This window comes from Glycine max, chromosome 12, assembly GCF_000004515.6.
Source record: "Glycine max cultivar Williams 82 chromosome 12, Glycine_max_v4.0, whole genome shotgun sequence".
NCBI lineage: Eukaryota > Viridiplantae > Streptophyta > Magnoliopsida > Fabales > Fabaceae > Glycine > Glycine max.
This window is the reverse complement of record NC_038248.2, coordinates 23,986,037-23,996,997: the sequence shown is the minus strand read 5'-3', so window position 1 is coordinate 23,996,997 and position 10,961 is coordinate 23,986,037.

The window sequence follows — 10,961 nt, the reverse complement described above, 5'->3', positions numbered from 1 at the left end:
CACCAACGTTTATTTGAGGAATACGTGGGACCAACCGGAAAAGAAGCGATCTACGAACTTTTTAGTGAAAGGTTCGGGAGTTGTATTTACGCACGGGGAAGGTATTAGCACCCCACACGCCCGTCCCAAGGGACGGCAGCCTTTAATCGAATGTGCAAACATGACTTTGATTTTTATGTTCCCTTTTATGTTCTTATATCCTTTATACCCTTTTTATATTTTTCCTTTTTTGTGGTCGACAAGGGTGTTTCCCTTTGCTCCTACGTATTCCTCAATTTGGGATGAGAAAATCAGACCTACGTAGTTCTTTCTAAAGCGGTAAAGTTACATGTTGATTTTATGCTTTTGAACGGTCCATGTTAACCGATAAAAGCAAAGAGGACCGTTTAAGGCGTTGGACCTTAAAACGGTTTTTAGTGATTTTCGGACAAAACTTGATTTGTGAGTCTATTTTAGTCTTAGTTTCACTTTGGTTATTAATCAATTCATTCAAGGAAACTTCCAAAGAAAAACGTCCGATTGATTTTTTTGTTTTATTTTATTCAAAGATATTTTGTTTATTTTATTATTATTTTTCAAGATATTTTGATTATTTTATTATTATTTTACTTTTTTTGTTTAACCGAGGTTATAGCGTGAACGATCGGTTAGATTTCATTTTAAAAGTGATTAAATGAGATTACAACACAAATGATCGGTTGAAATTCATTTTATCATTTATTAGGTGAGAAAACGGCTTAAATAAACGGTAAAAGCGCGTTAAAGACGGAAGAAAATAAATCGAAAATGAACGAAATAAAGAGGAAAGCTTAAAAAAACAAGAAATGAATTAAAAGTCTCGGATTCGAAAACTTACCCATTGAAGAACGAAGAACGAAGAACGGATGAAGAACGATGAAGAACGGACGAAAACCTTCACGGATTTGCTTACGGAAACATCTCGGAAGCGTTACGGAAGCACCTCGGCTTGGATTTTCTTCACGGAAACAATTTTTTTCACCCAAAACGGCTGAAATACATAGCCAGGGGGCTGAGGGATCCTTAGAACAGCCCCCTTCAGCCTATTTATAGGAAAAAGGGGGACGAGGTTGCCGCCCAGCTCGCCCAGGCAACCTTAGCTCGCCCAGGCGAGCTGGGTTGCTTCCTCCAGAAGCAACCCAGCTTCAAAAAACGTTCTGGAAGGCCCAATTCAAAATTTCGAAATTGCTATTTGCACCCCCCCAATTTTGATAAGTTCACCCCCCTTCTTTCATAATTTACGGAAAAGTTACGGAAGCCTTACGGAAGCATATAGGACTTGATTTTCTTCTTTTTTTCTCTTCCGTCTCACCCGTATTAAGTTAATTATGCTTATTTAGAGTTATGGGAATTTTACGGAAGCATTACGGGTGTCCCGGAAGCCCCGGAATCCCATTTTTCAACAAAACGGGGGGTGTGGTGGCCATCTAGCTCGCCCAGGCGAGCTAGGTTACTTCAACCTTAAGCAAGAAATTGCCCAGAAACCTCTAGAAGGGCCCAGATTTGAAAATTACTGTTTGCACCCCCCATTTTACTAAGTACACCCCCTCTGCTTTTTTTTTTTGTGATTCTTTTTTCGTAAAGTTACGGAAACTTACGAATTTCGTAACGATACTTGTTTTCTTTCCGTAATGTTACGGAACCTTGCGGATTACATAATCATCCCCTTTTTGACTTACGGAATGTTACGGAACCTCACTTAATTATGCAACGATGCTTCCATTTGATTTCCGGTGTGTCACGGAAACTTACGGATTGTGCATCAATATTTTTTTTGGTTTTTCGGCATGTCCTGGAATTTCATAAACTGCCTAATGATGGGTGTCAAGCACCTCACAAGGACCAAAGAAAGGTCGCATGTCATCAAGCAAAGGTCCCCGGACGAAATTAGGGTATGACAGTTGCCCCTCTTTACTTGTCTTTTATTGGAGATAAAAGGAAAGTAAAGATAAGACACTAATTTCGTTCCTCTCGATTTGACGAGAGTCGCGGGTGACCATAAAATCTCCACATGCAAATGACTTGTTGTTCCCAGAATATCACAAATTGCCTAATGATGGGTGCCAAGCACCTCACAAGGACCAAAGAATGGTCGCATGTCATCAAGCAAAGGTCCCCGGACGAAAATCAGTGTATGACACTAATTTCGCTCCTCTCGGTTGACGAGAGTCGCGGGTGACCATGACTTGTCGTTCCTAGAATTTCACAAATTGCCTAATGATGGATGCCAAGCACCTCACAAGGACCAAAGAATGGTCGCATGTCATCAAGCAAAGGCCCCCGGACGAAAATCAGTGTATGACACTAATTTCGCTCCTCTCGGTTGACGAGAGTCGCGGGTGACCATGAAATTTCCGCATGTAAATGACTTGTTGTTCCCGGAGGAACAAAAGGTGCAGAAGACTATGCCAGTCTCTGCATGCTATCAAGCGTTCTGTCTTACAGATAGCAAAAGAATGTTTATACGGATAACCACTCGGGTATTTCCGCGTATCATCGGGCCCGCCGCCTCTGGATGATACAAGGGTGCAGAATGACCAAACTTGGTCTCTGCTTGTCATCGGGCCCGCCGCCTCTGGATGACAAAAAGGGTGCGGATAACCGTAAGGTATCTCCGCGTATCATCGGGCCCGCCGCCTCTGGATGATACAAGGGTGCAGAATGACCAAACTTGGTCTCTGCTTGTCATCGGGCCCGCCGCCTCTGGATGACAAAAAGGGTGCGGATAACCGTAAGGTATCTCCGCGTATCATCGGGCCCGCCGCCTCTGGATGATACAAGGGTGCAAAATGACCAAACTTGGTCTCTGCTTGTCATCGGGCCCGCCGCCTCTGGATGACAAAAGGGTGCGAATAACCGTAAGGTATCTCCGCGTATCATCGGGCCCGCCGCCTCTGGATGATACAAGGGTGCAGAATGACCAAACTTGGTCTCTGCTTGTCATCGGGCCCGCCGCCTCTGGATGACAAAAAGGGTGCGGATAACCGTAAGGTATCTCCGCGTATCATCGGGCCCGCTGCCTCTGGATGATACAAGGGTGCATGTCACATGACCTCAGGGTCAGTATGACAAAGATTATGGGGCGGCCGACAAAAGCAAGGCTCTTGCTCCTACGTATCCTCCAATGAGGAACTCAGACCTACGTAGTTCTGGATAACTTGTGAGACTTGAAAAGTCTCCATCGGAAAATGCTGACATCTCCGGAAAGGGCGCAGATGACCATATTGGTCTCTGCTCGTGAATCACACTTGGGGTCACTGAATGACGAGGTGCGGATAACCGTAAGGTGTCTCCGCGGGCTACCAGCTCTTGAGTCATGGCAACAAAAGGCGGTGTGGTCGACAAAAGCGAGGCTCTTGCTCCTACGTATCCTCCAATGAGGAACTCAGACCTACGTAGTTCTGGATAACTTGTGAGACTTGAAAAAGTCTCGGTGTTTTCTCCACTAAAATGCAAACATGCTTTAGCAAAGAGACAAATATTCCAACTGATTTAGAGCAGCATATGCTTTTTTGATTGAAAAACAATGCGTTTACCGAGGAAGGAGAGTCTGCTGATGAAATCCCCCATAACCTTAACTGAGATTTTGGATGTTAGCATTTCGTTTTCTAAATGAACATTTAGAGGAAACACTGGGTTCGACAAAATAGAAGAAAATCACTCAAAGTGTATCAATCTCGCACAGGTAAGTGTTTCATCCTAATTCCGAACCATAGATATATCATGACTTGACTTTGCAAATTATTTCCTATCAAATCAAAAATTACATGCGTGATCATGGATCAATAGGGCTTCCCTTGGGAATGGGTTCTTTTGGTGGTTTTTTTTTTTTTTTTTTTTTTTTTTTTTGTTTTTGGCTTTTGATTTTTCTGGCTTTTTCTTTTTCTGTTTTTTTTTTGTTTAGTGCGGGGCAAGAAAAAAAAGAAAAAAAAGTCGCTAGCGCACGGGATTTTGGTTGGGAGAAGACCATTTTAGGTCGTGGTTTCCTTTCCTTCTTTTTTGTTCATTTGGTGACAATTCTGTATTGTTCAGATATTGTCCGGTCCAAAGACCTCTCTGCACATTTCTTCTGTTTTCTTTCGATCCTTGACCAGGAGCTTTCTTTCCTTCTTTTCTCTTTTTTCTTTCTCCCATTCTTTGATTAGGAATTTTCTTTCTTTCCTTTTTGCTTTCTCCCACTCTTTGATTGAGAATTTCCTTTCTTTCCTTTTTGCTTTCTCCCACTCTTTGATTGGGAATTTCCTTTCTTTTCTTTTTTTGCTTTCTCTTTGATTGGAAATTTTCCTTCTTTTCTTTTTGCTTCCGAGGGTAAGGATTATGGTGAGTCAGGATTTTGGCTCAAGGTTTGTAGAATGGCTAGACATGATACATGTCGGGGTTTGGTTTGGCTCAAGGATAAAAGGGATGCCCCACATTATTTCCATGACACAAAATGCAAAAATGATGATTTGGAAACTTTATGCAAAACTGGTCGTGCATGCACCTATGCGGACACTCAAGTGTCAAATTTTTATGGTCATGTGATGCTAGGGCTCAGGATTCATTTCCTCTATTTTAAATCAACCCAATGTTTCCAAAATATGTTCTTTTATCAATTTGTGCATTCATCCGAGTCCATTTCGGGCGTCTGGGAAAATCTTCACAGCATTCACCCTTCAGGTGTATACACATTTTTTTCAAAAACTAGTTATGATCAGTGAATTTTTCCAAAGAAAAGTTGGAAGTCATCTCTTTTCAAAAGCATGTTGGTTTTTCAGCTTGACAACTTATTTTTCTTTTTTTCTCCTTCTTTTTTTTTATCATTATCATTTGTTTATTTCTTTTTCTTGTTTTTTTTTCTTTTTTTTTTTTTTCATGAGGTATTTTGCTACCTAAACATGTGCATATTTTTGTGAGGTATTTTTGCTATATACATGCATATCCAAGGTATCTTGCCACCTAAACATACATATATATGTTTTGTGAGGTATTTTTTGCTACATACACGCACATCTAAGGTATCTCTCTACCTAAACATACATATATATATTTTGTGAAGTGTGTTTTTGTTTACATACATGCATATCTAAGGTATCTTTCTACCTAAACATACATATATATATTTTGTGAGGTATGACTACCTTCCGAGCTTGTGCTCGTTTTATTTAAATTCCTAGGATCATGAGCAACTAGGTGTGTCTTACTATGAAAAGTGATCAAATAACAAGCACAGATTCAAAAGGTACTAGGTTGCCTCCTAGTAGCGCTTCTTTAACGTCTTTAGCTGGACGCGTTATGACTTGTCAGTCACTGACCTAGTACTTTGCTTACCTTTGGCTTTGGACTTGGTAGCCTGCTGGTCGGCTATGTGTCGTAGGCAACGCTCTAACCTTTTTGCGGATGAGCTGAGGTGAACTCTAGAGGTGGTGGCGGTGTGTCTATTGCCCGCTACCGACCATCCCAATGCTGCTGTGGTGTTTCGCCCTGCGCCTGCCTAGGGACGCAGTACTTCTTGATGAAAGCTCGATCAGTAGGGGGCCTGATGCCCTTGCTGGAGGTTACAGGTACTCTGTAGAACTGACAGAGACCCGTAATTAGAGCTTGACAACTCCAAGACCCTGTTGGACTTCTTCGGGTCCACTGGGTGTCTTGCAGGTGCGATCCCTGCAAACAATTGATGAAATCAGAAATCAGTTGAGCGATGTGCATACTTACCTATGATGACATAACCTTGCCGGGGGGGTACGGGCACCCTGTAGGATTGATAGAGGCCCGTAACCAGAGCTGGAAACCCCAGGGCCCTGTTGGACTTTTCCGGGTCCACTGGGTGTCTCTTGGGTGCGATCCCTGCAAACAATAGATGGTATCAGAAATCAGTTGAACTATATGCATACTTACCCATGTCGGGACGACACAGACCAACTGATACTTTTGCAGGGGGAGATTGGCATTGCGGTCGCTGGGCAGAATGTTGCTAAGTAGCAATGTCATCTATATCTGTGTAAGAGTGGTCATGTTGGTGCGCACGATCTGCACTCGTCTCTTTGCAGCGGCACGGGTGAAATCTTGCCCCAGTATGCATAGTAGCAGTGTGATAGCCTCCCTTTCTAGTTGTGCTCGCACAGTTGGCCCTCCTCCAATATCAGGGGGTGGCCCAAGAACCGTTAAAGGGAAACTACTGGTCCCTTAACCGGGAGTGCAAGTCTCGGTTAAGCATTTAAGGACAGAGGACCTTAAATTATCTTAAGGTGTGGATATGGAGCCCACTGAAAGTGAGGATGCGTAGTCCTCTAAAGGCGAGGGCTTGTAGCCCTCTGAAGTTCAGGACGTGTCGCCTCTAAAAGATGAGGGCATGCCCTTCTTTGAAAATGGGGAACATGTAGTCCTCTGATGGCGAGGACGTATAGTCCTCTAAAGGTGAGGACGTGTAGTCCTCTGAAGGTGAGGGCGTGTAGCCCTACAAAGGTGAAGGCACATGACCCTTTGACGGCGAGGACGTGTAAAGGTGAAGGCACATGACCCTTTGACGGCGAGGACGTGTAGTCCTCTGAAGTTGAAGGTACATGACCCTTTGAAGGCGAGGACGTGTAGTCCTCTGAAGGTGAAGGTAACTAGTACCCAAGGTGAGGGCGTGTAGCCCTCTCAAGGCGAGGACTTATAGTCCTCTGGAGGTGAGGGCGTGCAGCCCTCTGGTGGTGAGGACGTGTAGTCCTCTCAAGGCGAGGACGTGTAGTCCTCTGACGGTGAGGGTAAGTAGTACCCAAGATGAGGGCGTGTAGCCCTCTCAAGGCGAGGACATGTAGTCCTCTGGAGGTAAGGGCGTGCAGCCCTCTGATGGTGAGGACGTGTAGTCCTCTCAAGGCGAGGACGTGTAGTCCTCTGACGGTGAGGGTAACTAGTACCCAAGGTGAGGGCGTGCAGCCCTCTCAAGGCGAGGACATGTAGTCCTCTGGAGGTGAGGGCGTGCAGCCCTCTGATGGTGAGGACGTGTAGTCCTCTCAAGGCGAGGACGTGTAGTCCTCTCAACGGTGAGGGTAACTAGTACCCAAGGTGAGGGCGTGTAGCCCTCTCAAGGCGAGGACTTATTGTCCTCTGGAGGTGAGGGCGTGCAGCCCTCTGGTGCTGAGGACGTATAGTCCTCTCAAGGTGAGGACGTGTAGTCCTCTGACGGTGAGGGTAACATGGGGTTGGCAACTGTCGCAACCTACCCTTCGGCGAGTGGAGTCGCCAACTGTCGCAACCTACCCTTCGGCGGGAGGGCGACGCGTGACTCGCGGGATGCGTGTTCCACGAAAGGAATACGCGCGGAGTCGCCACCAACGTTTATTTGAGGAAAACGTCGGAAAAACCGGAAAAGACGCGATCTACGAACTTTAAGTGAAAGGTTCGGGAGTTGTATTTACGCACGGGGAAGGTATTAGCACCCCACACGTCCGCCCCAAGGGACGGCAGCCTTTAATCGAATGTGCAAACATGACTTTGATTTTTTATGTTCCCTTTTTATGTCTCTATATCCTTTATACCCTTTTTATATTTTCTCTTTTTGTGGTCGACAAGGGTGTTTCCCTTTGCTCCTACGTATTCCTCAATTTGAGATGAGAAAATCAGACCTACGTAGTTCTTTTTTATCAAGTGATTCTTTTTTACTTTAAGAGGTGATCATTTTAAGGCGTTGGACCTTAAAAATGATCTATTTTACTTACTGAGAAAATGAAATGACAAACTTCAAAAGCCTATTTTTATGGACGAGCTTGACTAGGCGAATTGATTTTAGCCTTTAGTTTCACTTTAGTTATTAATCAATTCGATTAAGAATGAGAAATCCCAAAGAGAAAACGTCCGATTGATTTTCCGCTTTATTTTACTAAAAAGATGTTTTTTTTATTATTATATTAATTTTTTACCTCTTTTTGATTTCCAACGTGGTTACGGCACGACCGAACGGTCGGAATTTATTTTAACCGAAGTTAATGGATAATACAATTCAAACGTTCGGTGGAAATTTATTTTATTTTTAAGTTAAGCGAGAAATGACTTAAGTAAAATGGCTTAAGCACGTCAACAGGGGGTATAAAAAGTAAACAAAACGAGAATAAAAATGCACGAAACACAATGCGGACCACTACGGGTACATAGAATGAATCGAAAAAGCTTGGTTCGAGGTACTCACCCGTTGAAGATCGAAGAACGATGAAGAACGAATGAAGAACGTCGAAGAACGGTTGAAACCTTTGCGAGATTCCTCACGGAAAACGTTACGGAAACGTTTCGGAAGCGCCTCGGCTTAGATTTTCTTCACAGAAACAATTTTTCCAAGCAAATTCGAAAGAGAGAGAAGTGCCTAAGGGGCTGAACCCCTTCCTTCTTGCCTTCCTCCCCTATTTATAGCAAAATAGGGGAGGTGGTTGCCGCCCAGCTCGCCCAGGCGAGCAGGGTTGCTTCCTCCAGAAGCAACCGCCTTCTGGAGGAATATTCCGGAGGGCCCAAGTGGGCCTGGGTGCTATTTGCACCCCCATTTTTACTAAGTACACCCCCTCTGCTGTTTTTTGGTGATTCTTTTTTCGTAAAGTTACGGAAACTTACGAATTTCGTAACGATACTTGTTTTCTTTCCGTAATGTTACGGAACCTTGCGGATTACATAATCATCCCCTTTTTGACTTACGGAATGTTATGGAACCTCACTTAATTATGCAACGATGCTTCCATTTGATTTCCGGTGTGTCACGGAAACTTACGGATTGTGCATCAATATTTTTTTGGTTTTACGGCATGTCCTGGAATTTCACAAATTGCCTAATGATGGGTGCCAAGCACCTCACGAGGACCAAAGAATGGTCGCACGTCATCGAGCAAAGGTCCCCGGACGAAATTAGGGTATGACAGTTGCCCCTCTTTACTTGTCTTTTATTGGAGATAAAAGGAAAGTAAAGATAAGACACTAATTTCGTTCCTCTCGATTTGACGAGAGTCGCAGGTGACCATAAAATCTCCACATGCAAATGACTTGTTGTTCCCAAAATTTCACAAATTGCCTAATGATGGGTGCCAAGCACCTCACAAGGACCAAAGAATGGTCGCTTGTCATCAAGCAAAGGTCCCCGAAAATCAGTGTATGACACTAATTTCGTTCCTCTCGGTTGACGAGAGTCGCGGGTGACCATGACTTGTCGCTCCTAGAATTTCACAAATTGCCTAATGATGGATGCCAAGCACCTCACAAGGACCAAAGAATGGTCGCATGTCATCAAGCAAAGGTCCCCGAAAATCAGTGTATGACACTAATTTCGCTCCTCTCGGTTGACGAGAGTCGCGGGCGACCATGAAATTTCCGCATGTAAATGACTTGTTGTTCCCGGAGGAACAAAAGGTGCAGAAGACTATGTCAGCCTCTGCATGCTATCAAGCGTTCTGTCTTACAGATAGCAAAAGAATGTTTATACGGATAACCACTCGGGTATTTCCGCGTATCATCGGGCCCGCCGCCTCTGGATGATACAAGGGTGCAGAATGACCAAACTTGCTCTCTACTTGTCATCGGGCCCGCCGCCTCTGGATGACAAATGGGTGCGAATAACCGTAAGGTATCTCCGCGTATCATCGGGCCCGCCGCCTCTGGATGATACAAGGGTGCAGAATGACCAAACTTGGTCTCTGCTTGTCATCGGGCCCGCCGCCTCTGGATGACAAAAGGGTGCGGATAACCGTAAGGTATCTCCGCGTATCATCGGGCCCGCCGCCTCTGGATGATACAAGGGTGCAGAATGACCAAACTTGGTCTCTGCTTGTCATCGGGCCCGCCGCCTCTGGATGACAAAAGGGTGCGAATAACCGTAAGGTATCTCCGCGTATCATCGGGCCCGCCGCCTCTGGATGATACAAGGGTGCAGAATGACCAAACTTGGTCTCTGCTTGTCATCGGGCCCGCCGCCTCTGGATGACAAAAGGGTGCGAATAACCGTAAGGTATCTCCACGTATCATCGGGCCCGCCGCCTCTGGATGATACAAGGGTGCAAAATGACCAAACTTGGTCTCTGCTTGTCATCGGGCCCGTCGCCTCTGGATGACAAAAGGGTGCGAATAACTGTAAGGTATCTCCGCGTATCATCGGGCCCGCCGCCTCTGGATGATACAAGGGTGCAGAATGACCAAACTTGGTCTCTGCTTGTCATCGGGCCCGCCGCCTCTGGATGACAAAAGGCTGCGGATAACCGTAAGGTATCTCCGCGTATCATCGGGCCCGCCGCCTCTGGATGATACAAGGGTGCACGTCACATGACCTCAGGGTCAGTATGACAAAGATTATGGGGCGGCCGACAAAAGCAAAGCTCTTGCTCCTACGTATCCTCCAATGAGGAACTCAGACCTACGTAGTTCTGGATAACTTGTGAGACTTGAAAAGTCTCCATCGGAAAATGCTGACATCTCCAGAAAGGGCGCAGATGACCATATTGGTCTCTGCTCGTCAATCACACTTGGGATCACTGAATGACGAGGTGCGGATAACCGTAAGGTGTCTCCACGGGCTACCAGCTCTTGAGTCATGGCAACAAAAGGCGGTGTGGTCGACAAAAGCGAGGCTCTTGCTCCTACGTATCCTCCAATGAGGAACTCAGACCTACGTAGTTCTGGATAACTTGTGAGACTTGAAAAAGTCTCGGTGTTTTCTCCACTAAAATGCAAACATGCTTTAGTAAAGAGATAAATATTCCAACTGATTAGAGCAGCATACGCTTTTTTTTGAGTGGAAAACAATGCGTTTACCGGGGAAGGAGAGTCTGCTGATGAAATCCCCCATAACCATAAATGAGATTTTGGATGTTAGCATTTCGTTTCTAAATGAACATTTAGAGGAAACACTGGGTCCGACAAAAATAGAAGAAAATCACTCAAAGTGTATCAATCTCGCACAGGTAAGTGTTTCATCCTAATTCCGAACCATAGATATGTCATGACTTGACTTT